Consider the following 24,098-nt stretch of genomic DNA (forward strand, 5'->3'; position numbering starts at 1 on the left):
AAGCAGAGATACCACTTTGCCGACAAAGGTGTGTATCAAATCAGATCAGATCAGATCAGTCGCTCAGTCGTGTCCGACTCTTTGCAGCCCCATGAATCGCAGCACACCAGGCCTCCCTGTCCATCACCAACTCCTGGAGTTCACCCAGACTCATGTCCATCGAGTCAGTGATGCCATCCAGACATCTCATCCTCTGTCGTCCCCTTCTCCTCCTGCCCCCAATCCCTCCGAGCATCAGAGTCTTTTCCAATGAGTCAACTCTTCGCATGAGGTGGCCAAAGTACTGGAGTTTCAGCTTTAGCATCATTCCTTCCAAAGAAATCCCAGGGCTGATCTTCAGAATGGACTGATTGGATCTCCTTGCAGTCCAAGGGACTCTCAAGAGTCTTCTCCAACACCACAGTTCAAAAGCATCAATTCTTCGGCGCTCAGCCTTCTTCACAGTCCAACTCTCACATCCATACATGACCACAGGAAAAACCATAGCCTTGACTAGACGGACCTTTGTTGGCAAAGTAATGTCTCTGCTTTTGAATATGCTATCTAGGTTGGTCATAACTTTTCTTCCAAGGAGTAAGCGTCTTTTAATTTCATGGCTGCAGTCACCCTCTGCAGTGATTTTGGAGCCCAGAAAAATAAAGTCTGACACTGTTTCCACTTCTCCCCCTTTCTATTTGCCATGAAGTTATGGGACCATATGCCATGAAAGGTGTGTATAGTCACAGCTGTTCTTTTTCCAGTAGTCATGTATGGATCTGAGAAAATGTAAAGTGAAAGCGTTAGCTGCTCAGTGGTGTCCAACTCTTTGTGACCCCATGAACTGTAGCCTGCCAAGCTCCTCTGTCCATGGAATTCTCCAGGCAAGAATACTGGAGTGGGTTGCCATGCCCTTCCCCAGGGGATCTTCCCCACTCAGGGACTGAACTCAGGTCTCCTGCATTGCAGGCAGATTCTGTACCTTTTGAGTTACCCGGAAGCCATGGATATGAGAGTTGGATCATAACGAAGGCTGAACACTGAAGAATTGATACTTTAGAATTGTGGTGCTGGAGAAGACTCTTGAAAGAGCCTTGGAGTACAAAGAGAAACCAGTCAATCCTAAAAGAGATAAACCCTGAATTTTCATTGGAAAGACTGTTGCTGAAACTGAAACTCCAATGTTTTGGCCATCTGATGTGAAGAGCCAATTCATTGGAAAAGACCCTAATGCTGGGAATGATTGAAGGCAAAAGGAGAAAGAGGCAGCAGAGGGTGAGACAGTTAGATAGCATCATGGACTCAATGGACATGAGTCCATTTCATGCTCAAATTCCATGCTCAGATGGAATTTGAGCAAACTCTGGGAGATAATGGAAAACAGAGGAGCCTGGTTTGCTACAGTCCATGGAGTCAGAGAGTCGGACACAACTTAACAACTGAATAACAACAGCAATGCTTTACTAGTATTTAACATGTAAAATGGAACACATGCCTTTGCTCAGTCCATATGCTACATTAGTTATGTAAGGTATCCCAAGGAAAAGGTGAAAGTTCCACCAATAAAGAGGTTGACAATACAGCTTCCCTCATTCACTTGTAGGTCATTTTTCCATAGTTCAGTTAAGTGAATGTAGGAACTGTATTATTGAATTATCACTAAGTAAAGAGGACAAAGATTTTAAAATAGCCCTCTCCCCAGTACAAAACCCAAAATATGGAGTGAAGATGATACTGATAAGGCAAGTACAAGTGGCAGAACTGATATGAAAATTACATTCAGTTCTGAGAAATTCTGACAGTCATGAAAACCAGAGTATCAAATGAAATGTGTTGAATGTAGAAGAGAACTTTGAATTGTTGAATCACAAATTATTACACCAAAATTCTTCAAAAGTAATGAAGTATTTTCAATCAGCTTGTTCTTATTAGTAAATTCCATGACTGGACGGTGGTGAAGCCCTGACTGTCCACCAAGCCTTCTCTGACAACTTACGGCAGCCTGTTGAGGGAAAGTCTGGGCTCTTGGCATTTGTTAGCATGGGTAGAGATGAGACCAAGGTTTCTTCTAGGTGTCTGATTGGAATAGACCATTTGTTGTCTAAAATCTTTCTGTCTTGCTAGGCTGCCCCTATCCCAGCTGTTTGGCTAAAGAAAACAGGCTTTTGTCGGTGGGAATGTTTTTGAGAGTCATCTTTGTTGTATATATGTTGATGCTTTCAAATTGTGGTGCTGGAGAAGGCTCTTGAGAGTTCCTTGGATAGCAAGGAGATCAAACCAGTCAATCCTAAAGGAAATAGAGGATATTCAACCTGAATATTGATTGGGAGGAGTGACGCTAAGTACTAGTCCATTGTGTGAATGTACAATTTGTTTATCCATTCACTGGGTGATGGACAACTGAGTTATTTGCAGTATGGAGTCACATACAGGTCTTTGTGCGGGGATTATGTTTTCATTTCTCTTGGATAATGCCTTGTTTAATTTTTGAAGACCATATCAAACTATTTTCCAAAGTAGTTGTGCCATTATGCATTACCTTTAACAGTTTATGAAAGTTCTACTTATTCTACATCAACATTAGGTATTATATCCTCATCATATGGTATTGTCAGTCTTTCTATTTTTAGCCATTTTGTTAGGCTACAGTCCAAAGGGTCACAAAGAGTAGGACACGACTGAGTGACTGGGCACACACATAGGTGTATAGTGGTATCTAATTGTCTTTTAATTGCATTTTACTCATAATTTAATGCTGCTGAACATCTTTTCATGTGCTTATTTGTCATCTGTATCTCTTCTTTAATGAAGTATTTTTATGCACTTTTTGAATTAGTCTTTATATTGTTATTAATATTTGTTTTGAAAGTTCTTTATGTGTTCTGGATGCAAATTCCCTGATACACATATTGCAAATAATTTTATTGTCTATTATTTCATTTTTATTTTTATTATATAAATATGTAATACATATCAATAATGTTATTTGATATGATACACTATGTTAACCCTGTTTCCTTTTCACTCATTCTCTTTTCCTGTCTTTTTTTTCCCTCTAGTAATTACAGTTGGTTCCAACCAGCCTTTCTCACCACTTGCCATGCTAGTTTTTATATTTTCCTTTGTGGTGGGTGGATTAGGTACCCCAAAAGTAATGAGGGTGTATATGAAGTCACATACAGGTCTTTGTGTGGGGATTATGTTTTCATTTCTCTTGGATAATGCCTTGTTTAATTTTTGAAGACCATATCAAACTATTTTCCAAAGTAGTTGGGATAGAATTAACCTTATTATATCATATATCTATAACATATATATTGATTATTCAGAGAAAATGTAACTACTTTTATTTATTTTTATTTTTTTTTAATTTTATTTTATTTTTAAACTTTACATAATTGTATTAGTTTTGCCAAATATCAAAATGAATCCGCCACAGGTAAACATGCGTTCCCCATCCTGAACTGAAGTATATAATATTGATGTATAATATTATATAAGTTTTAGGTATATAACTTTTTAATACTTTTTAATTATACTTTTTAAACTATACTTTAATACTTTTTAAAGATTATATTTCATTTATAATTATTATAAAATATTGACTATATTTGCTGTGCTGTATCATATGTTCTTGAGCTTATTTATTTTATACATAGTAATTTGTGTCTCTTAGTCCTCTACCCCATCTTGATCTTGCCCCTCCCCCCTCACCTCTCCCCACTAGTAACCACTAATTTGTGAGTCTAGGTCTTTTTGTTGTTGTTGTTGTTGTTATATTCACTAGTTTATTTTTTGGATTATACATAAGTGATAGCATACAGTGTTTGTCTTTCTCTGAGTGACTTATTTCACTCAGTGCAATTCAAAGTCCATCCATATTGTTGCAGATAGCAAAATTTCATTCTTTTTTACGTCTGAGCAGTATTCCACTGTGTATATATACACCACATCTTTGTTTAACCATTCGTGTGTTGATGGACACTTATGCTTCCATATCTTAGCAATTTTAAATAATATTGCTATAACATTGGGGTACATATATTGTTTCATATTAGTGTTTTTTTCTTTTGGGGGGGATATATACTCAGGAGTAGACTTGGTGGGTCATATGGTAGTCCTATTTTGAGTATAAACACTTTTAATATATTTTATTCATTGATCATTAAGTGATTCTAGATAATTAAAAGCAGGCAAGTGGTCTGAATGGAGAATAAAAATTTTTCTGTCTTCATTTATTCTCAAACTATATTCTTCCTATTGCCTGAATCCTGATCCTTCTAGTCTCTTTTCAGTAAGTAGTACCACTGCAAAGTGGTCATTGCAGCCAAAAACCTGGGAGTTAGCCTAGCATCGCCTTTTCTTGCAAACGATTGGCCATTACATCTTCCTAAATGTTTCTGGATCTTTTCTCTCTCCTCCAGCCCTTCTTTCTCCTACTGTCCTATTAAGGGTAACCTATATTGCCTGATCCAGTGATTCTTAAATTTCAGTACGATCAGAATCACCTTAAGATTTGTTGAAACATAAATTCTTGGGTTGTTAAAACATAAATTCAAACAAAACATAAATTTGTTAAAATATAAAAACTTGGAGCCCTCTGAGTGTCTGATTCAGTCGGCCTGGAGAAGGGCCAGTGAATTTATATTTCTATCAAATTCTCAGCTTTTCTTCTAATGCTCATCCAACCTTTCCATGATGGTTGAGCCTCATCAAACTTCACTGACCTTCCACTGCTCTTCACTAAGCTGTGACGTTGGTAAGAATTTTAGTGAGAGGCTCTGACCATGAGTGCAGAAACTGTCTTCAGTGCCTGAAAGAATATTTGGGCATGCCACCTGATAGTAGGTTTTCTGGAGAAATTCTCAACTTTGTTGAAAACCAGGGATCCTTGTGATACTTACATTTTTGTATTGAGAACTGGACTATAGGTCTGCCACCAGCCAGCAGCGGTATCATAAAATCCCTACAGGTTAAGCTGGGAGGGGTTGTAAATGTCAGTAATTTATCATCCCCAGTCACTGTCCATGACTGGATTCTAAATAGGACTGGTGAGGTAAAAGACTTGCCACCAAACAAGCTCATCCTCAGGTATCATCTTTCTAACCTTGAGTCATCTATAATTTGTTTTGAACTCATAAAGTCACAAAACCTGAGAATGTCACGGAAACTCGTGATGTTCTTCCTGCGAACAGTATCTTTAGGCCTCTATGAGAACAGCACCACAGTACCCATCGAAACCCAGAGATGAACCTGGCATAAGGCTGTCCGCAGAGTTAGATCTTCATCTTTCTTTGGCTTTTGCCCTTTAGAAGTCTTGTTTTTATAAAATAAATAGTGAAATATCACTGTTTATCATGTGTAGAGTGTGTGTATATGTGAGGGGGCAAGGAGGAGAGGAAAGACAGAAAGTGACAGAGATACAGAGAGAGACAGAGATACAGAGAAGAAAAGAGGGGAGAGGGAGATATGTATATGTGAATATTAAAGCCTGATTGTGTGATTTAACATTGAAAACCTCACATTCCTCCTATGACTTGAGGGAGTAAAAAGAGCCTATTATCGTTTTCAGGCCAGATGTTTTACTTAACTGAGCCAGTCTGATCCCTGCACCTGTCTGGGACCAGCAGTTGCAGGATTAGTGTAAGAGGCTGAATTTTAAAATCTGGACAACTGTTAGTGAACGAGCGAATGGTGTGAAAATGAACAGGCTTTCAGCATAAAGGATTTACTGTTTATGACATAAGGCAGTGCATCACTGGCCGGGGAACGTGAGCAAGCCCTGTTACCTCTGTGTCCACGCTCGCCCGGATCCATTACCAAGTGACAATTACAGGGACTGTGAGTGAGGGGAGAAAACAGAAGTAGGGGCTGGGGGTAATGCTGGAGGAAACAGAGACATACTATACCATCCATCTGTGAGACAGCCGTAGAGCGACATGGAATTATGTATTATTTCTGGTGGATTATGACAATTATAAAAAAGAAAGCAGGCCCCACCCCTATAAAGACTTTTTTTTTAACCATAAAGCCTCAAGGAAGCAATGACTTGTTGCCCAAAAATAATTCCTTCTTAAAGAATAATTTGCCTTCCTCATAATATAGAAAGTAAATATACTAAGTTTTACAAAAGCAAAATGAAAATAAACATCATTTTCATCGGGGTAAGACTAGATGTGAATGGGGAATTCTGACCAATCTCAACAGCTAAGTAAGTCTTTTCCTCTCATTTTAAAGCAACACACACACACATGAATGCATATTTGCTTTACTCATCTGGCTAAAATATAAAATATAACGCTATCCTTTAGAGTAAATGAATTTTAGCGTGTTCCTTATTTTTCAGCTTTCTGTCATATCTGATTTCATACACACACACCCCCCCAACATATACAGTTTTCAATAATACTTAATAATATTAAAGAATAATTAATATGGAGTCACACGCTCATTATCTTTGGAAGAATTGCACTAAATTTGGAGATAGAGACTGGGGTTTGTGCTTGGCTTCAATTCGCCCTGTGCACACATGTGACCCTGGGCAAGGCACTTAGCCTCCTTGAGCCCTGGGTCCTCCACTCCAGAATTTCTGTAAGGATTAAGGAAGCTAATGTATATGAAAAGCACTTTGTAATTCATAAAGTGGTTTACATGTGTCAGTTCTTACTTTCAATTAAATTTATGGAAGAAAATCTGAAATGAATCTGTGTAAAATTATTTCAGGAATGGTAATGAGGATGAACAACAAGATCCTACCAAATAGCACAGAGAACTATAATCAATATGCTGTGACAAACCATAATGGAAAAGAATATAAAGAGTATACATGTAGGTATAACTGAATCACTTTGCTCTACAGCAGAAATTAACATTGTAAATCAACTATACTTCAATGCATTTTTTAAATCGTGATGAAACAAATTCATGAATGATAAATACAACTAATTTATCTTTCAAACACATCTGATATACACAGTTGCTCTCAAATGGTTTAAAAAGGAGAGTTTTTCTTTCAAGCATCTAGTCACTTCAGTGTCCTGTTATTCATTCAACCAGTAATGCAATGGGGCCCCTGCCGTGTGGAAGCCCCAGGGACAGAGTGAGGAGCAAGACATGGTTCTTTCTCTTATGCAACTTCAGGGATCTTGAGAAAGGAGATGGCAGACAAGCAGTTATAGAAACAAAGTTATATGAGACAAATATATGGTGACTATCTTTGAGGTGTTCTATGGAAGGGGATGCATCAGTGACAGAGAATATAACAGGTGTACCTGACCCAGTGGGAGGTGCCACGCAGGCTTCCCTGAAGTGGTGTTTAAATATTATAGTCTTTTGTGTAACAGAAGCCACACATGCTTATCTTTAGTTTCGGGCGTGGTTTGTATTTTTGAACTGTGGCTTATTATATTGTTTTTCTCAGACACCTGCATGTGAGATAATGCAGGGTTTGCGTTTTTTAAGCTTTGATAAGGTTGTAAGATGTCCTTTTCCCAGGCTTCTTTTGATTGCAGACCTCTCTTGGTTGCTCCTCTTGTGTCTGGAAGTTGAATTAAGGATAAAGGGGAATGTGTTGCCTCACATAACTGGATAGTACTAGGACTCCACATTCAGGTATGGTTGGATATTGGGGCAGACTATATAATCAGGATTAGGGCTTACTCGATCTCTTTTTCTCTTCTTCCTGTGACAACTGTATCTATGATGGGCTTTCTCCTTAATCTTCTCTTTCCCAGTGGTTACAAAGGAAACTCCAGAACAAAATCCTTTGGGCCAGATCAGGTCATGTGCCTGCTTCTAGAGGTGAAGTGTAGAATCAACCCCATACCAGTCACGATGAGAAAAGGGGAGGAGCAGATGTTTGTGGCTGTTAAGGCTGAGGTCTTCACTTGCTTGCTCCTCTCAGGTCCTAGAGTCAGCCCTGTTCGTTGACACACCAGGGGGCTCCCTCTAGCAACAGAAACTTTCTCATGCTTCAAATCTCTGCCTTTCTTTTCTGTGATCTTTACACATATATTTAAAAGTTGTATATATTCCATGTATACATATATTTATTTACTTTCTCTTTATAAGGAATCGGCTTACATAACTGTGGGACTGGCTAGGCAAGCCTGAAATCCTTGGGACTGATGGCAGACAGGAAGGGAAGATCACAGGCAGGATGGTATTCAATGGACACAGGTCAAAGCAGACCACTTGGAAAACACAAACCAATAAATCTCATTCTTACTACCCAGAGAAAGCTGTCTTTATCCCACATTCTTCTCAGAGAACTGCATAATGTCAAGATTGGCTATCTGTGGACTTGAAGGCTGAAATTTTAATTTTTTCTTTTTGTTTGCCCATAGTTTAAGTTTTTACAATGAACACATAACATTTTGTAATAAAAACCAGTATCTACCAAATTTCTTCTTTAAAACAACTTTCACTGTTGTCTCTATTTCCTTTAGTATCCATTTATATTTAACTTCCTTTGAAAAGGAGATTTCTCATGTTTTATCATTTTTTATAATCTGACTGTAGAGCATATTAATATTATTATACTTATATAATATATATTGCACCATATTGATCACCTTTAGCATTTTTTCTTTTGATGCTCTTCTCTTGTTTGTTTCCCATTCTGGGTTGAGGATATAAAGAAAATTCAAACTAATTATAAAAGTTTTATTCATTTTTAAATAAGTGAATCCTGTGTTTAGAAAAGAATGCAATCCCTTTCAATGGAGTTTCTCATTTAAGTTAACTGCATCCGAATGTTAGTGTCAGGAGAAAACCTTGGCAGACAAAACACAGAATTACCTGGTTAGCCTTGTCGCATAACTCAGCCCTGCTTTACCTAAAGATCCTCAAGGAAAAAAGACTTTGTTTTTGTTACCATGGCCTAATTCAAGCCAATAAGGAGAGTGGCTTTGAGAAGCAGCAGGGAAAGGATTAAGTTGCCAGGTTAGGTAACATATTCCTAAAATTCTTGTGCATTCAGTACAAAACAAAGGAACTGCACCATATCTTAGGGTCATTCCATTTCTCAGTGACTCACGTTTATGTACAGAGTTTACTTTTTAATTAAAATATATTCCTTTTCCTTTTGTGACAAATATTCTAGATCACCCACACAACACAGACCTCTGCAAAATACATTTCTGTTATCAATAGGTATTTAGAAATGGTGAAAACACATAAGGAAAATTCCGCCATTACTTCTAAATGAGTCTTAATATGCATTTTCTTTGTTCTTCTTGTTCTTAATTTTATCAATAAAATTTGTAATTCAGAAATTCTTAATTAAGCACAATTTTCTGTCATTATTATATGTTATTCTGCAGGTAAGAAATATACTGGCATCTTTTAGAGCAGGAAGTCAGTAACTCTTTTTTGGAAAAGACCATTTGATAAATATTTTAGGCTTTGTGGACCATACCCATCTCTTTGGGAGAGGACTTGACTCTGCTGTTATAAAGAGAAAATAGTCATATATAACACCTAGATGAATGGGCACAGATGTGCTCCAATAAAACTTTGTTTATAAAAAATAGGCATCAAGCAAGATTTTCTTATTTAGAGTAATAAAAGTCTGTCATTCAAGGCCACTCTACCCTTGTCCAGCCTGCCTTTTCAGATTCAGTTTTACAGTTCTCCTGTACGAATTTTTTGCTTCTAAAATCATTATTAACTTGCTTGTTGTTCCCTGAACCAACGATTAAATTTCTGTGTCACTGTCCTTCCTGGAAGGTCATTTGTTTCCTCTATGCCCTTCTGCATGAAGCCTACCCTGACCACCTCTCCCATGAGGAACTCATAAAACTAATTCCATGTATCTCTCATTTGTCATCCAAGCTTCAGTTCTCTTTTGAGGGCTCTCATAAGTTTACTGTGGCCTTTGGACGTTGGCTCAATTTATGCCCCTGTAGCTAAACTTGCCTGCAAAATGCTGCATTAAAAAGCTAGAAAAGTATTGGAAACAAAGTGATTTACTCCCAAATGTGGAAAGTCTCTTACCCCTAAAGGAGAAGAAGGCAGACAAGTGAGGAGGAAGCACTGTAGCCTGGAAAAGTAAAGGTATTAGGTACAAATACTAATGTGTCTTGAGAATCCACAAACACAAACAAAACCAGGAGAAACCCATTGAGCGTTTCTGGGGCCACTAAGGCAATAACCAGGAGGACTGGAAAGAAGAGTGGAGAATGGAAACAGGGATAAGTTTGCCTGCTGGAAAGACCACAGGGCACACAGGTTGAGGAGTGGAGAAAATAATAACATGGGCATCATAAAATGGTAGAGCAAGAGGCTGAGACTGAGCTTATTTTAAAAGAGCTTCACAGAGATGTACATGGAGAAGAGAAAGAGAAGGAAGAAAGATACCAAGGCATCCTTGGTAAGAGCACAGGTTTTGGAGTTAGATCTGGATTCAAATCCTAATACTCTATTTGTTTGTTTGAATATTTACTATTTCTTTCTTACTATTTTCTTATTAGTAAAAATGAGAACAATAATATCTACCTTATAGAAGAACTAAAGAGCCTCCTGATGAAGGTGAAGGAGGAGAATGAGAAAGCTGGCTTAAAACTCAGCATTCAAAAAACTAAGATCATGATATCTAGTCCCATCACTTCATGGCAAATAGATGGGGAAACAATGGAATCAGTGACAGACTTTATTTTTTTGGGCTCCAAAATCACTGAAGATGGATGCCTGCTCCTAGGAAAGACAAACCTAGACAGCATATTAAAAAGCAGAGACATTACTGACAAAGGTCTGTCTAGTCAAAGCTATGTTTTTTCCAGGAGTCATGTATGAATGTGAGAGTTGGACCATAAAGAAGGCTGAGCCCCGAAGAATTGATGCTTTTGAACTGTGGTGTTGGAGAATACTCATGAGAGTCCCCTGGACAGCAAGGAGATCAAACCAGTCAATTCTAAAGGAAATCAATTCTGATTATTTTTGGAAGGATTGATGCTGAAACTGAAACTCCAATACTTTGGCCACCTGATGGGAAGAACTGACTCACTGGAAAAGACCCTGATGCTGGGAAAGATTAAGGGTAGGAGGAGAAGGGGACGACAGAGGATGAAATGGTTGGATGGCATCTACTCAATGCCTACTCAATGGACATGGGTTTGAGCAAGCGTGGGGAATTGGTGAAGGACAGGGAAGCCTGGTGTGTTACAGTCCGTGGGGACACAAAGAGTCAGACACGACTGAGCGACTGAACAGCAACAACAACCTCATAGATCTATACTGAGATATCAAAGTAAGCAGTTCTTGACACACAGCAGAAGATTTGTGCTACTATATAATAGTAATGATTACTGTAATGCCAAAGTCATGTCAAGACTGTTGTGCCTGACACAGACAAAAGTGGATAAGGAAAAGAAAAAAAGAATTTATTCCATCAATAGGTCATGAGTGTGTCTGGAACATTATGCTTTTCAAAGATTTTTTTCCACTACTGTTTACCCATTATTAACATTCATAATTTTAAATTCTTTTTACAAATGCATTTCATTTCTATGGCTATAACTTGGGATTCCTAGAACATTCTCTTGATGGTTCACGATGTCTGCATGTTACAATGGAAAAAACTCGGCCAGTGAGAAGAGTGAGTTCCAATCCTGGCTTTGACCACCACCAGCTGTGGGAGCAGGAAGTCATCACTTACCTCTCCTGGCCTTATTTTTCTCATTATTGAAACAGAAGTCTTTACTTTCTTCAGCTTTATTTTCTCTTTTTTAAACCATTTCTTTCCCTCTGTTAATACTTAAGAGCACACTTTCATACTGACCTGCAGAAAACCTCATGGTCTCTGCCCTTAGGAGATGTTCTGTCTCATGGTCCTGCAATCACAGGGTTGGTGTGTGTAGACCCGAGAGGGAGCCTCACTTTCAGCTCTGCACCCCTCACTTGCTTCACTTTGGTTTCACTTTGACCACCTCTTCACTTGTCTACCATTTCCTCCCTTGGAGGCAAGGGACTTTCCTTACAGGGGAACTGGAGTGATTCCGGCTTGGTTCCAAAATCTCTCCAGTGTATTTCAGCTTTTGGTGGGAGTCTTTGGCTGCAGGAGTAGAATGAGACAGCATCTCTAGACTATGGCTTACAGAACTTCTGGATTCCTTCCTGAATCAGGGGCTCTCATTTTGTTAATAGGATTCATTTTAAAATGAGCTACTTAGAGTTCACTTGACTCTTTACTGCCTCCACGTTAGAGTCCCTGTGGTTTATTCCATTGACCAGGACAGTCCATTCAGTATTCCGAGATAAAATATTAATAAGGGCTAACAATAATGAAACAGTTTTTGTGTGTTGGAAAAGGTACTAAGCACTTCACTTGGGGGGCTTCCCAGGTGGCACTAGTAGTAAAGAACCTGCCTGCCAATGCAGGAAACAAGAGATGCGGGTTCCAATCCCTGAGTGGGGAAGATCTGGAGGAGGGCATAGCTACCCACTCCAGTATTCTTGCCTGGAGAATCCCACGGTAAGAGGAGCCTGGAGGGCTACAGTCCATAGGGTTGCAAAGAGTCGACTTAGTATGCACGCACTTAACTTGGATTATCTTATTTAATATTTGCAGCAACTCCTGATGTCAGTAACTAGTTCTCCCACTTTACAAATAAAATATTAAATTCTAGAGAAATTAGTTTTCTTTCCCAGGATCAAAAAGAAGTAATCAATTATGTTGGGATTCAAACCTAGGTCATAGGACCCAAGTTCTTATTAAAACAAGGTTTTTTTGGTAGACCTCAAAGTTTCTCTAGTTCAGTAATTTTCATTTTTTAGGGATTTTTTTCCTTCAAATGAAAGCTTGTGCAAAACCCCAATATGTAAACCAAATAAACTTAGAAGTGCTTTATTTTGAAATGTGTGGGGCTGGGGCAGATAGGAAGTACAGGTTAGAATGAGATCTAATTAAATTCTCTTCTTCACCATCTTCCCCTAGTTTTGAATTGCATTGTGTCCTTCTCTCTCACCCCTTCCACAGCAACTAAAAAGGTATCTTAAAGTCCTAACCCCTAGTCCATCAGAATGTGATAGAATTGGGAGGTAGGTTCATTCTCTATGACTCTGGGCAGAAATGCAGTCAACAGCCATCATGCGGGGCTGTCACCTCAAGAAGTACATAGATTTGGAAACCAAGGGATGGAAGCAGGAATGGCCCAGCGAATACCATATTTCCCAGTGATTGCCTTTGGGAATTGGTGCTTCCTGCCTGTACAACTCTGGGCTCTGTGGGTTTAAGATCCTGGTTCACAAAGAGGGAATGCTTCCAACAGAGGACTCAGCAAAAAATCCCACTGAACTTTAAGCTGTGGCCTACGCCCAGGCATTCCGGGTTCCTCCTGCCAGGGATTTGCAGATGAGAAGAGGAGTCACCATTCTGGCAGACACCATTTACCCTGATATCAGGAGGAGGCACAGGCGTGGCAGGAGGGATGTATTTGGCAGCCTAAGGGTCCACTTGCACATCTTTAGATGCTCTTTTGCCTAACTTTGATAATAAGTGGACAGTTGCAGAACCTAAGCCTGAGTACAACATGGGGACCAAGGATTCAGACACCTCCAGTCTGAAGATCTGGTTCAATCCTCCCAGTAACCCATCAAGACCCAGAGGCGCTACTGGTGACAGGGAGAATCTGGAATGAAGATTGGAGGAAGGAAATGAGGAGTCTCATTTGTGATCCTGAGAACAACTGCAGGACCATACAGCTGCCCACCAGCCTTCCCCTTGTACATTTCCTTCGGATAAAGAAGGCCTCCAGAATTCTGGAGATGCTGCTCTCAGAACTTCTGGAAAGACTTGAGTCAATTTGCTACTGGTTCCCACTCAGAAGTGCTACCAACTGATGACCTTCAGCCCCCTTTTTTGCACAGCTGACTGGGAGCTTTGTCCCAGCTCTTTCGTCATAGCCAGCTCTTCCTTCTGTCCGGTCCTGCTTCTTTTTCTCCTCTCACAGGCATTGATCCTAACAGCACCTACTATTGAACTTCCTGCATGCTCATCTCCATGCCGTAGTCTATTTATCAAGGAATCTGACCTATAGTCAGTTGTTCCTATTATGCTTAAATACACGCGATGACTTCATTCATTCATTCAGAAATATTTACTAAGTGCCTCATTTACACTGGCTCTGTCCTAGACTCAGACTGGTTGAGTGAATCAGCTAATGTTTCTGCTCCTATGAAGTTTACATTTAGAAGCAGGAGGAAAGTACCAAGCAGATAAACTAATAATGAAGGAGTACCAGACAGTGATGAGAGCTATGCAGAGAATTTAAATGGTGTGTTCTCATAGAACGTGACTGAATGGTTACTGTTAAACCTGGCTAGGAAGGTGCCTCCAGAGCTGAGATCTGAATGTCCAGGACCCAGCCACATAGAGATCAAGGGCAAGAGCCTTCCAAGTAAAGTGGATGGCTTGTGGAAAGCCTCAAGGTTGAAATGGGGTTGGTGTTTAAAAAGCAGAAAGAAGGCCAGTGTGGCTAGACCTTAATGGTAACAATAAAGCATGAAGATTCTCAGAGGTAAACAGGGCATAGGGAATGGAATGCAGGAGATTTGAAAAGGAAGGTTATGATAGGAAATAGTTTATTTGGAGTGAGTAAAATTTAAAAATTCTAGCCAAATATGGCAGAATTGATAGGCAGTGTTGAGGGCTCATTTGGGATATGTGTCCTGGACTTATGAGAAATCCAAACTCTTCATAAATGGGAAGAGTTGTGTATTTTTTTCCCAGCAGTGTTCAGCCACTGATGCTCGCAAGAAATGGGCAGATAGGATTACACATGTTTAGCCCTTTGACAGAAGGAGAACATGGGAGGGAATGAAAAGTGTCCTGGGAGAGAAAATCTAACTTGGGAAGAGGGAACTAGGGACACAGTGCTAACGCCTATGAACTGAGGATCCAGATGAGGAAGAGTTACTTGAGTAGGAGTCCTGAAGCAGGTGGGTAGAAGGCAGGCTGGAGGGTAGCTAGAATGGGATATCAGAAATGACCCTTTTGGAGACTGTGCTGTCGTTGGTTATGGCAAAGTCAAGGGTAGGAGTCTAGAATGAGGTGGAATGAGGGAATAAATGTTTTTGCTGGTCAGTTTTTTTTTTTTTTTTTCATCATGAACATGAAAAGTTATCAGATCTCATTCTGTGCCTTGAAATGAAAATAGATTTATTATTCTCTCTCTTTAAGGTGTCCAGAGTCATTCAAAGCAGGTCTGCCTACCTTTAACTTGTACCCTTTATACTAACATGTGGCAGCTTCAAGGGCTTCCTGGGTGGCGCAGCGGTAAAGAATTCGCCTTCGATACAGAAGATCCAGGAGACACTGCGGATTCGATCCCTGGGTTGGGAAGATCCCCTGGAGGAGGGCATGGCAACCCACTCCAGTATTCTTGCCTTGGAGAATCCCATGGACAGAGGAGCCTGGCAGGCTATAGTCCTTAAGGTTGCAAGAGTCAGACACGACTGAAGCGACTGAGCTGCACACACGCACACAGCTTCAAGGCAAGTCCCAGATCATTGCCCTTAGTGGGCAGATTTTTCTCAAGATATTCTGGGCAGACTTGGTTGCTGTTAGAAAATTACCCATGATCTAAAATTTATGCTAGGGGTTACCCTCTGGGCTTCCCTTATGACTCAGTGGTAAAGATTCAGCCTGCAATGCAAGGAGATAGAGGCTTGATCCCAAGGGCAGGTTAGGAAGATCCCCTGGAGGAGGAAATGGCAACCCACTCCAGTATTCTTACCTGGAGAATTCCATGAGGAACCTGGCAGGCTGCAAATGGGTAGCAAAGAGTTGGACATGACTGAGTGACTGAGCACACAGCACCCTCTTTTTAAGACTGTAACTTGAAAAAGACATAGCAAAATTATAACCTTACAAAGGACAAATATATGTGAAAGCAATCTCAGAATATGAGCACTACTTATATGGCAGAGGAAATTGTGTGACTTCTGTGAAGTCTACTAGGGAATTCTTTTCCTTTCTGGCTAAAATTTCTTCCTAGAAATTATAAATAAGACATAACACAAAAGAGCAGGATTTAAAAAAAAAAACCTGGTAATTAATTAAACCCAGAGTTATGATATTCTTACTTTATATAAAATACATGTGGGGCAGGACATAAAAAGAAATATATTTTCCAGAAAAATATGCAAATATTTAGAATATAAAACGATCAATGCTAAGAGTAATGTGAGTAACTCAGATAATAACTTTCCAAAGGAGAAGTTTTTATAAATTACATTACACATTCTTGGCTTGCTTTACACCCTACAGAGCATCATGGTGATATAGGGATAATGTCTTTGAACCCCCGTACAGCTAAAAAAGGAAGGTAATTATGCCAAACAACATGCCTTAATAAGAAAAAACAGGACGTATTTTCAATAAGGTCTTGCTAAAATGCAGTGTAATATTTGCCCAATATGAGCTTCAGGTCAGAGTTTTTTCTCTCTGGTAAAGGCTGCTTTGGTAGGAAAATCAAGGAGCACTATCCACTGCACTTGCTTTGAACAATGCTTCCATTAGGAGAACTGTCACCGTTTTTAAGTGGTTTCCTTCCCCTTGCATATTGCCACTGGGTTTAATAGCCTTAGGTCTTCCAGAACAGGAAAGCAACAACTTTCAAAAGCAAAGGCTGCCTTGAACTTTGTAGTCTATCAAATGGAAACTCATATGTGTATTTCTGAACCATCTTGGCTTCTACTTCTTGAAGGAAAAAGAGGATGAAGACACTGGTCTGCTACTTACATGTCTTTATTTTCATTACTTTTAACCCCATAAGTTTTACAGTTCTTATGATAAGCCTCTGGGTCTTCGCTAAGCAGTTCTGAAAGAGGCCATTGCTGAATTTTGGATTTGCTTTCATTCCCTCACATTTATGCTGTACAATTTGCTTATCTCAGCTCCTAAGGGCTTCCCAGATAGCAGTAGTGGTAAAGAACTCACCTGTCAATGCAAGAGACACAAGAGACCTGAGTTCAATCCAGGGTCAGGAGGATCCCCTGGAGGAGGAAATGGCAACCCACTCCAGTATTCTTGCCTGGGAAATTCTGAGGACAGAGGAGCCTGCCGGGCTACAGTCTATGGGGTTGCAAAGAGTTGGACACAACTTAGCATGCACACATGTACAGATCTTAAACTAAGCAAGAGAACCTCTTCTATGATCTCTGGGCCACTTCTGATGAGGTATAGAGAGGTTTCTCATCACTCCCTCTGACCTTGGGTCATCTCTCTATTTCTTTTCCTATCAGTATTTGCTGTTATTCAGTTGCTAAGTCATGTCTGACTCTTTGTGACCCCATGGACTGCAGCTTGCCAAGCTTCCCTGTCCTTCTCTATCTCCCAGAGTTTGCTCAAACTCGTGTCCATTGAGTCAGTGATGCCATCCAACTATCTCATCCTCTGTTGTCCCCTTCTCCTCCTGCCTTTAATCTTTCCCAGCATCAGAATCTTTATTATTTATTATCAGAGTCTATCAGTATTTAAGTATGTTCAATTACCCCTAAGTTACAAAACAAAACAGAAACTCCTCCTCAACCGTATATATGGTTACTCCCCATGAAGAATGATATCATGTCTCCTCCTTAATTTCTCAACTCTCCTTTATTCTTTTACCCCTGATAACTGCCCTTCTTCTCCCCTATACTTAAAAATACCAAGGTCAATGCTAACTTTCTTACTGCCAAGTCAAATGAACCTTTTACAGTCCATATGGAGTTTGACCGATTAGCAGCATTTGAAACACCCACCGACTCTCTAATTTTATTGAAATACCTTTTCTCTTAACTTGAACTATATCACACGAAAATGATTTTTTTGCAAAGATTCAGAATGCCTGGTTTTAAACTCTCCTCCTTCACTGAGTAGCTATGCAACCTAGACATGTGACATAATTCTTCAGCCCCACTCCACCCCCAGTTTCATCTCAGTGGGGAATATACTAGGGTTTGTTGTGGTGATTAAAGAAATTAAATCTATAAGCACTTACAACAGTGCTCACCAGACTTATTATAAAATATGCCATGAATGTCACCTGTTATTATGTTTCATTATTTGATTTTTTCCTTTAAAACTTGTTCCCTCTGCAGCCAGAGAGACTGCGTACTTGACACTTTCACTTTGAAAACCAGATTTGGTGTCTAAACCACAACTAATATAAGAGCAGGCCCTGGCAGGAAGAGGAAGTGAAGGAATCCCAATTCTGTCAAAAAAGAAGATTGACACAGAGTCAGAAGTAGGAGAATAAAAAATTAGAGATGTGTTCATATTTCAGAATTGGAGGACTGTTAAGTAAATTAAATGGAGAGCTCCTTTGACAGGGCATGAACCCCACTTTCTGGCCACTCTGGGTTCCTGGGTAGTGGGGATGCAGGGACAGCTGACCCACTGCTCCAGGAGAAGTAAGAAGCAGTTAAGTTGGGAACCACTGGGCTGGTTTTAGTGAGGGCTCATGAGCCCTGCACAGAGACTGGGGTGGACCACTAAGCCTGGGTTGCCATGAGAAGGACCTGGAAGAGACTCAGGGATTTGTGGTGCCACCAAGAGCCCTGGGGAGAGCTGTCAGTCCAGGTGTATTATCATCTCTGACCAAGCTAAAAAGGATCAGATACCAGATTAGATAGCTGCTGACTTTAGCACTGGACCCACTGAAATGCCAGCTGTGGGAAGCCAGAGGGCAGGATGGGGACATTGCTTGGATCCGAGAACCTTTCCATCCTGAGGTCAAAAGGTCCCTTGAGACTGGATGATTTTGCCTCCAACATACTTCTTGAGTCTCTCTTCTTTACGCCTAAAATAGGAACCTTCTCTTCTCACCTAGATTCCTATAGTAATAATTAGTTCATCTCTCTCCCGCCTTGCTGCTGTCAACCTGTTTGAATATTATAGCCAGACTGAGCTTTCATTTTTCCTCAGGCTGATTTTTTGAACCCACAAATCTGCTTGTGTGGCTTTCCCACTGAAAACCCTTCAGAGACATCCTCAGAAAGCCAGAAGAACTTGCGCTTTCTTTAGCCTCACCACCTAGCCTCTCATCCACTCTCTCTATGCTTCCGTCCTCCTGCACTCCCTCCTGAATTTCTGCTGACCCTTCCACATGGCCATGCTGCCCCCAGTGTCTCTGTGCATGCTGTTTTCTATTCCAGGAATGGTCTTTCCACGCTTGCTTGTGCTTTTACCTGGATAAATGTATAATAGTTCATAATTTTTGCTACTAGCCTTTCTGACTCTTCGATTCTTGGTTAAGATCCCCCTTTGTGTGTTCTCACAGCACGATATACTTCACAATGATCAGCACTTTCCACTTGGGTTTACCCTCTGGGGACATTGTTGAGACTTTGATGGGACCCAGTAATTAGCACCTCTCTATCCTTTCTTGGCTTGGAGCCACAGAGAACAGAACACAGAGGAGACAAACTTCTCTGTCCTCAACTTTTTAACCTTTAAAACTATATTCTGAAGGCATGGCTTACAGGAGGACAAATAGTTTTTGAACTCTCACTCAAACTGAATATATCCTGCAAAATGTCATTTGTTCTCCTCAGTGAGGCCAGTCATCACTTGAATGCCCCCAGACAGAGAAGGAGGAGCCAACCTGTACTTTCCCAGGTCCTTCTGAGCAACTCACCAACCAGGGAAGTCACTCCTAGTCCCCTGGGAAAAGAGAGTGAAGGGATGGGACCAGAGACAGAAGAGTTATGCAAGTGAACACCCAACCCTTCCACTTGGAATCATAAAGCTGTGCAAGAAGATGACTTAAGCCCCAAGCTCTTCAAAAGAGGGAGCATTGCATCCTGTTCAATGCCCTATCTCTATCATATAGCATAATGACTGGCATGAGTTGGCATTTGCAGCAAATGCTCATTGAAAGAACATTTTCTGTAGTTTTTTTTTTAAATTTTATTGGGGTGTAATTGATTTACAATGTTGTATTAGTTTCAGGTGTACAGCAAGGTGAATCTGTTGTGCAACACTAGTTCTGATACAGATGTACCTTCATAGAAGATCTGGGCCAAACGTCCTCTTGAGATTTCCTTTCATTGCCATGAGATAAAGGGTTAACTTCTGGGTGGTTGCCTTTTTCGGAATGTGTTACATTCTGAATTAATAGGAGATGTAATTACATTCTGATGTAATAGGAGAATTACATCGTAGTGTCTTGTAGTTCTAATCTAGACAGCAGACATTGGTCTATTTTTCCTGTCCAGTAATTTTAAAAGATTTTGAATTAGGATGTCAAGAAATTTCACATACACTTATTGCTTTCCGTTGTGCCTTGAAAACACTGAAGATATGGTGAAATAGGGTTGTATTTTCAAATATCGCACACAGGCTGTTTGAGATCCGAGCAGCAGTCGCCTCTTGGGTGGGGCCTAGCCCTCACATGCGGGCTTGGTGCCCCACCCCCACCTCTTGCCCTATACTTAGCTTCATTCTATTTGGTTATGTTTCCTACCTGAGCCTATTAACCACTGAAATTTGTGATTCTTGTATTCTGTTTCAGGAAATTGCAAATTTAGGTTTTCCCTGGCACAAAGTGAATGTTTTTCTCTTAAGTATGTAGTACATATTTTCTCTCTTTTGAAAACCCAATGACTAATCAAACTTCATTGCTATGGAATAAGTCTTTGGATGCATTAAAGTTTGATTTGACTTGGAAACAAATCTTCATTTATTAGAATCTCTTCATTTCTCTTCATTTATAAGAATCCTTAAGGAAGCATCTATTGCATAAAGCAAAGCGTATTTGATAGTAGAAAAATTACATGATTTCCAGAACTTGGACTTCTTGCTGTGTGTGCAGCTTGTCTCTAGGTGCGATTTAAGACTTTTCGTTGCCTGACAATTTGTCTGAAAGGTGGTGTTGCTATTCTTATAAAACAAGGGCAGTGATTCATATTGGCTGTGGTAAACGTTGTGTTTGCAAAACACTTGGAGTTTCTCTTATCAAAGGGGCTATACAAATTCTTTGAAAGGAGTAAGGAGATAATTGTGATCCTATGATCATAGAAATTCATATCACACATGAGGAAGCAAGATGAGTATTTATAACAAAAGCATTCACAAGGATTCATGTAATTCAGAACCAAGGTAAAAGGGTCTCATGTCAGAAATAGTACTATTAGCAGCCAGATCATTATAGAGGTTGTTTAATTAATTCTTTACTGTGAGGAGAAATGCCATTGACACTTCATTATTTTGATACTGAAACTACAACTGGGGGCTTTCAAAATGTGTATGTGAAACCACAAATAGATCCCCTCGGTCCTTTGTGAAGGGAGCTCCTGTTTCTGTATTCAAAAGCACTATCTTCTGAGGATGTCCTTGTAGTTCTTTCCTAATATATTTTCACACTTTGTCCCTGGGAGTCGATGTTTGGGTGAATTGTTAATTGCGGTTTTCATAATTTAAGAAATCATATCCAAGGAATAGGATGGATGAAAAATAGAATGAAGAATAGATTGCTAGTAATTTATAAAAATAGTTTTATTCAAACCACAATGACTCATAACCAGAAAAACAATTCTAAACTATTATTTTATAGAAAGCAGAGTAAGCCCAAATTCAAGGCTTTTGTTATTTTACACTTTGTACCTGCTTATTACTTAAAATATTTTATATGATTGATACTTAAGATGGTGATTTTCCTATAAATCTTTTATTTATTTATATATTTTAATTGGGGGATAATTGCTTTATGATGTTGTGTTGCTGTGCTGTGCTTAGGCACTCAGTTGTGTCCAACTCTTTGTGACCCCATGGACTGTAGCCCGCCAGGCTCCTCTGTCCATGGAGATTCTCCAGGCAGGAATACTGGAGTGGGTAGCCTTTCCCTTCTCCAGGGGATCTTCCCAACCCAGGGATCAAACCCAGGTCTCCCCCATTGAAGGCAGATTCTTCATTGTCTGAGCCTCCAGGAAAGCCCAAGAATACTGCAGTGGGTAGTGTATCCCTTCTGCAGGGGGTCTTCCCAACCCAGGAGTCCAACCAGGGTCTCCTGCATTGCAGGTGGATTCTGTACCAGCTGAGCCAGCAGGGAAGCCCACAATGTTGATTGGTTTCTGCCATACAACGTGAATCAGCCATTAAGTATACATATGTGGCCTCCCTCTTGCAGCTCCCTCCCACCTCATCCCACCCCTCCAGTTGTCACAGAGTGCTGGGTTGGACCCCCTGTGTTATGCAGCAGCTCCCCACTAGCCGTCTGGTGGTGTGTGTGTCAGGGCTGCTGTCTCAGTTCCTCCCTCCCTTTCCTTGCCCTGCGGTGTCCACTATGTCTGCATCTCTACTCCTGCCCTGCAAATAGGTTCATCGAAATCTTTCATTTAAAAGATGGATACTTAAGATCAAGAAAGTGATTTAAAAATTATAAATGTATTGGGCTTCTCTGGTGGCTCAGTGGTAAAGAATCCACCTACCAGTGCAGGAGACACAGGTTTGATCCCTCATCTGGGAAGATTCTACATGCTGTGGAGCAGCTAAGCCCGTGTCACAGCTATTGAGTCTGTGCTCTAGAGCCTGGGAGCCACGACTACGGAGCCCAGGAATTTTCGTAAGGTCTTTTTGTTTTTGGTTTTTTCCACTTATTTTAAAAAACTAAATTATTTACTAGTCTGGTCATTTGCATGAAGTTTTTTGGATGTATTTTTGGTTTCATAATTTAGGAAGGCACTTAGGATATAAAGTATTCTTTCTTTGCATTTATTATTTCTTCTCATTTTCTTTAGATCTAAAATTGCTCTTAAGTAAATGTTTAATTGTTACATGACTGGTAGAGATAAACTGTATAAAGTATTGCTTTAATAAAGATATGGGGAAGTATTAATAAATGATAGTAAAAAAAGTAAAAAAGATTTTTGGCATATATGAACAAATCATTCAACCATGAAATATTTTAAATTTTTACATTCTGTGTTTAGTGTTTGAAAACTGGAAAGTCTTATAAATAACAGTAAAGGCCTGGCAAAAACCAAACTAAAAAGTAAATCAAGTTCTTGAGTAACTTTTGTAAAGTGTTCTATAAACTGTAAGTATAGTTCAACATGGGCTTCCCTGGTGGCTCAGCAATGCCGAATCTGCCTGCAGCGCAGGAGCTGCAGGTTTGATCCCTGGGCAGGGAAGATCCCTTGGAGGAGGGCATGGCAACCCACTCCAGTAATCTTGTCTGGAGAATCCCATGGACAGAGAAGCCTGGTGGGCTACAATCCACAGGGTTGCAAAGAGTCAGATATGACTAAAGCAACCTAACATAGCATATAGTTCAACATAGCATAAGATGAAAATAATTGTGTATGAAAAAAATACTAAAAGAACTGAAGGAAATATATATAATTTCAAGTGCTATATTCTATAAATACATGCTATATTGAATTTATCTGGATTTCCTAAAAACTTACTGTACCATTGTCGATTAAATTATACAAATTAACAATCCACTTAACATTATTCAGAAAATTCTGGAGATTGTGAAAATCCTAAACTGATAAATAACTTACAAACTGCACTAGATCAAAAGTCCTGAGCTATGTTCCTTTTCCATGAACAATTATCTGTATTTTATATATGGCATAGCCTTGGGAACTTCATTAAATCTAATTTAACAAAAGCCCAGTTCCTCCTTCTAGATGCAAATAGTAACTCAATTGTGTTAAAATTCAACACCTCCTATGTATATAGCCATGTAACCTATATTAGGATACAAGATAAGACAAAATGCCTCTCTCAAGGTGATTCAGGACCTAGGACAAAACAAGCCAGAGAATAAAACAGAATGATGTGTTACGGTAGCAGCTTACCTGTCTTTCAGAGACAATGAAGTCTTCCACACAAGGAACCGCTGAGTGACTCACAAAGGTTATGAGGAGTTAAAGAAAAGGCAGAGTGAAGAGCATTAACAATAGTCAGATGTGGGAGACCTTGTCACCTGTCCAGTGCAGGAAATACTGGTATTTCAGAGCACTTGGGGGTGATGAGGTTACAGTTTGACCAGGTCATGAAAAGCCTCTCCCTCCTGCATCCTCTGAATTACGAGGCAGTGCAAATCTCACACATCTACCAATCTGAAACTATTGAGGGAAGGATTGTCTTTATCTTTATATCCCCACTGCTTTTGAATATTGCATTGTTTATA

The 24,098-nt window shown here is 39.8% G+C and overlaps 1 long non-coding RNA gene across 1 annotated transcript; it reads right to left on the minus strand.

Moving 5' to 3' along the window:
- Positions 1–15,042: 15,042 nt before the first annotated feature.
- LOC129619764 (uncharacterized) lies at positions 15,043–23,893 on the minus strand. The gene is made up of 3 exons (XR_008698093.1): positions 23,764–23,893; positions 15,711–15,812; positions 15,043–15,403 (listed from the first exon to the last, which is right to left on the minus strand). It is a non-coding gene; the product is annotated as an uncharacterized LOC129619764 (long non-coding RNA).
- Between the last annotated feature and the right edge of the window lie 205 nt (positions 23,894–24,098).

This window comes from Bubalus kerabau, chromosome 9, assembly GCF_029407905.1.
Source record: "Bubalus kerabau isolate K-KA32 ecotype Philippines breed swamp buffalo chromosome 9, PCC_UOA_SB_1v2, whole genome shotgun sequence".
Classification (NCBI taxonomy): domain Eukaryota; kingdom Metazoa; phylum Chordata; class Mammalia; order Artiodactyla; family Bovidae; genus Bubalus; species Bubalus kerabau.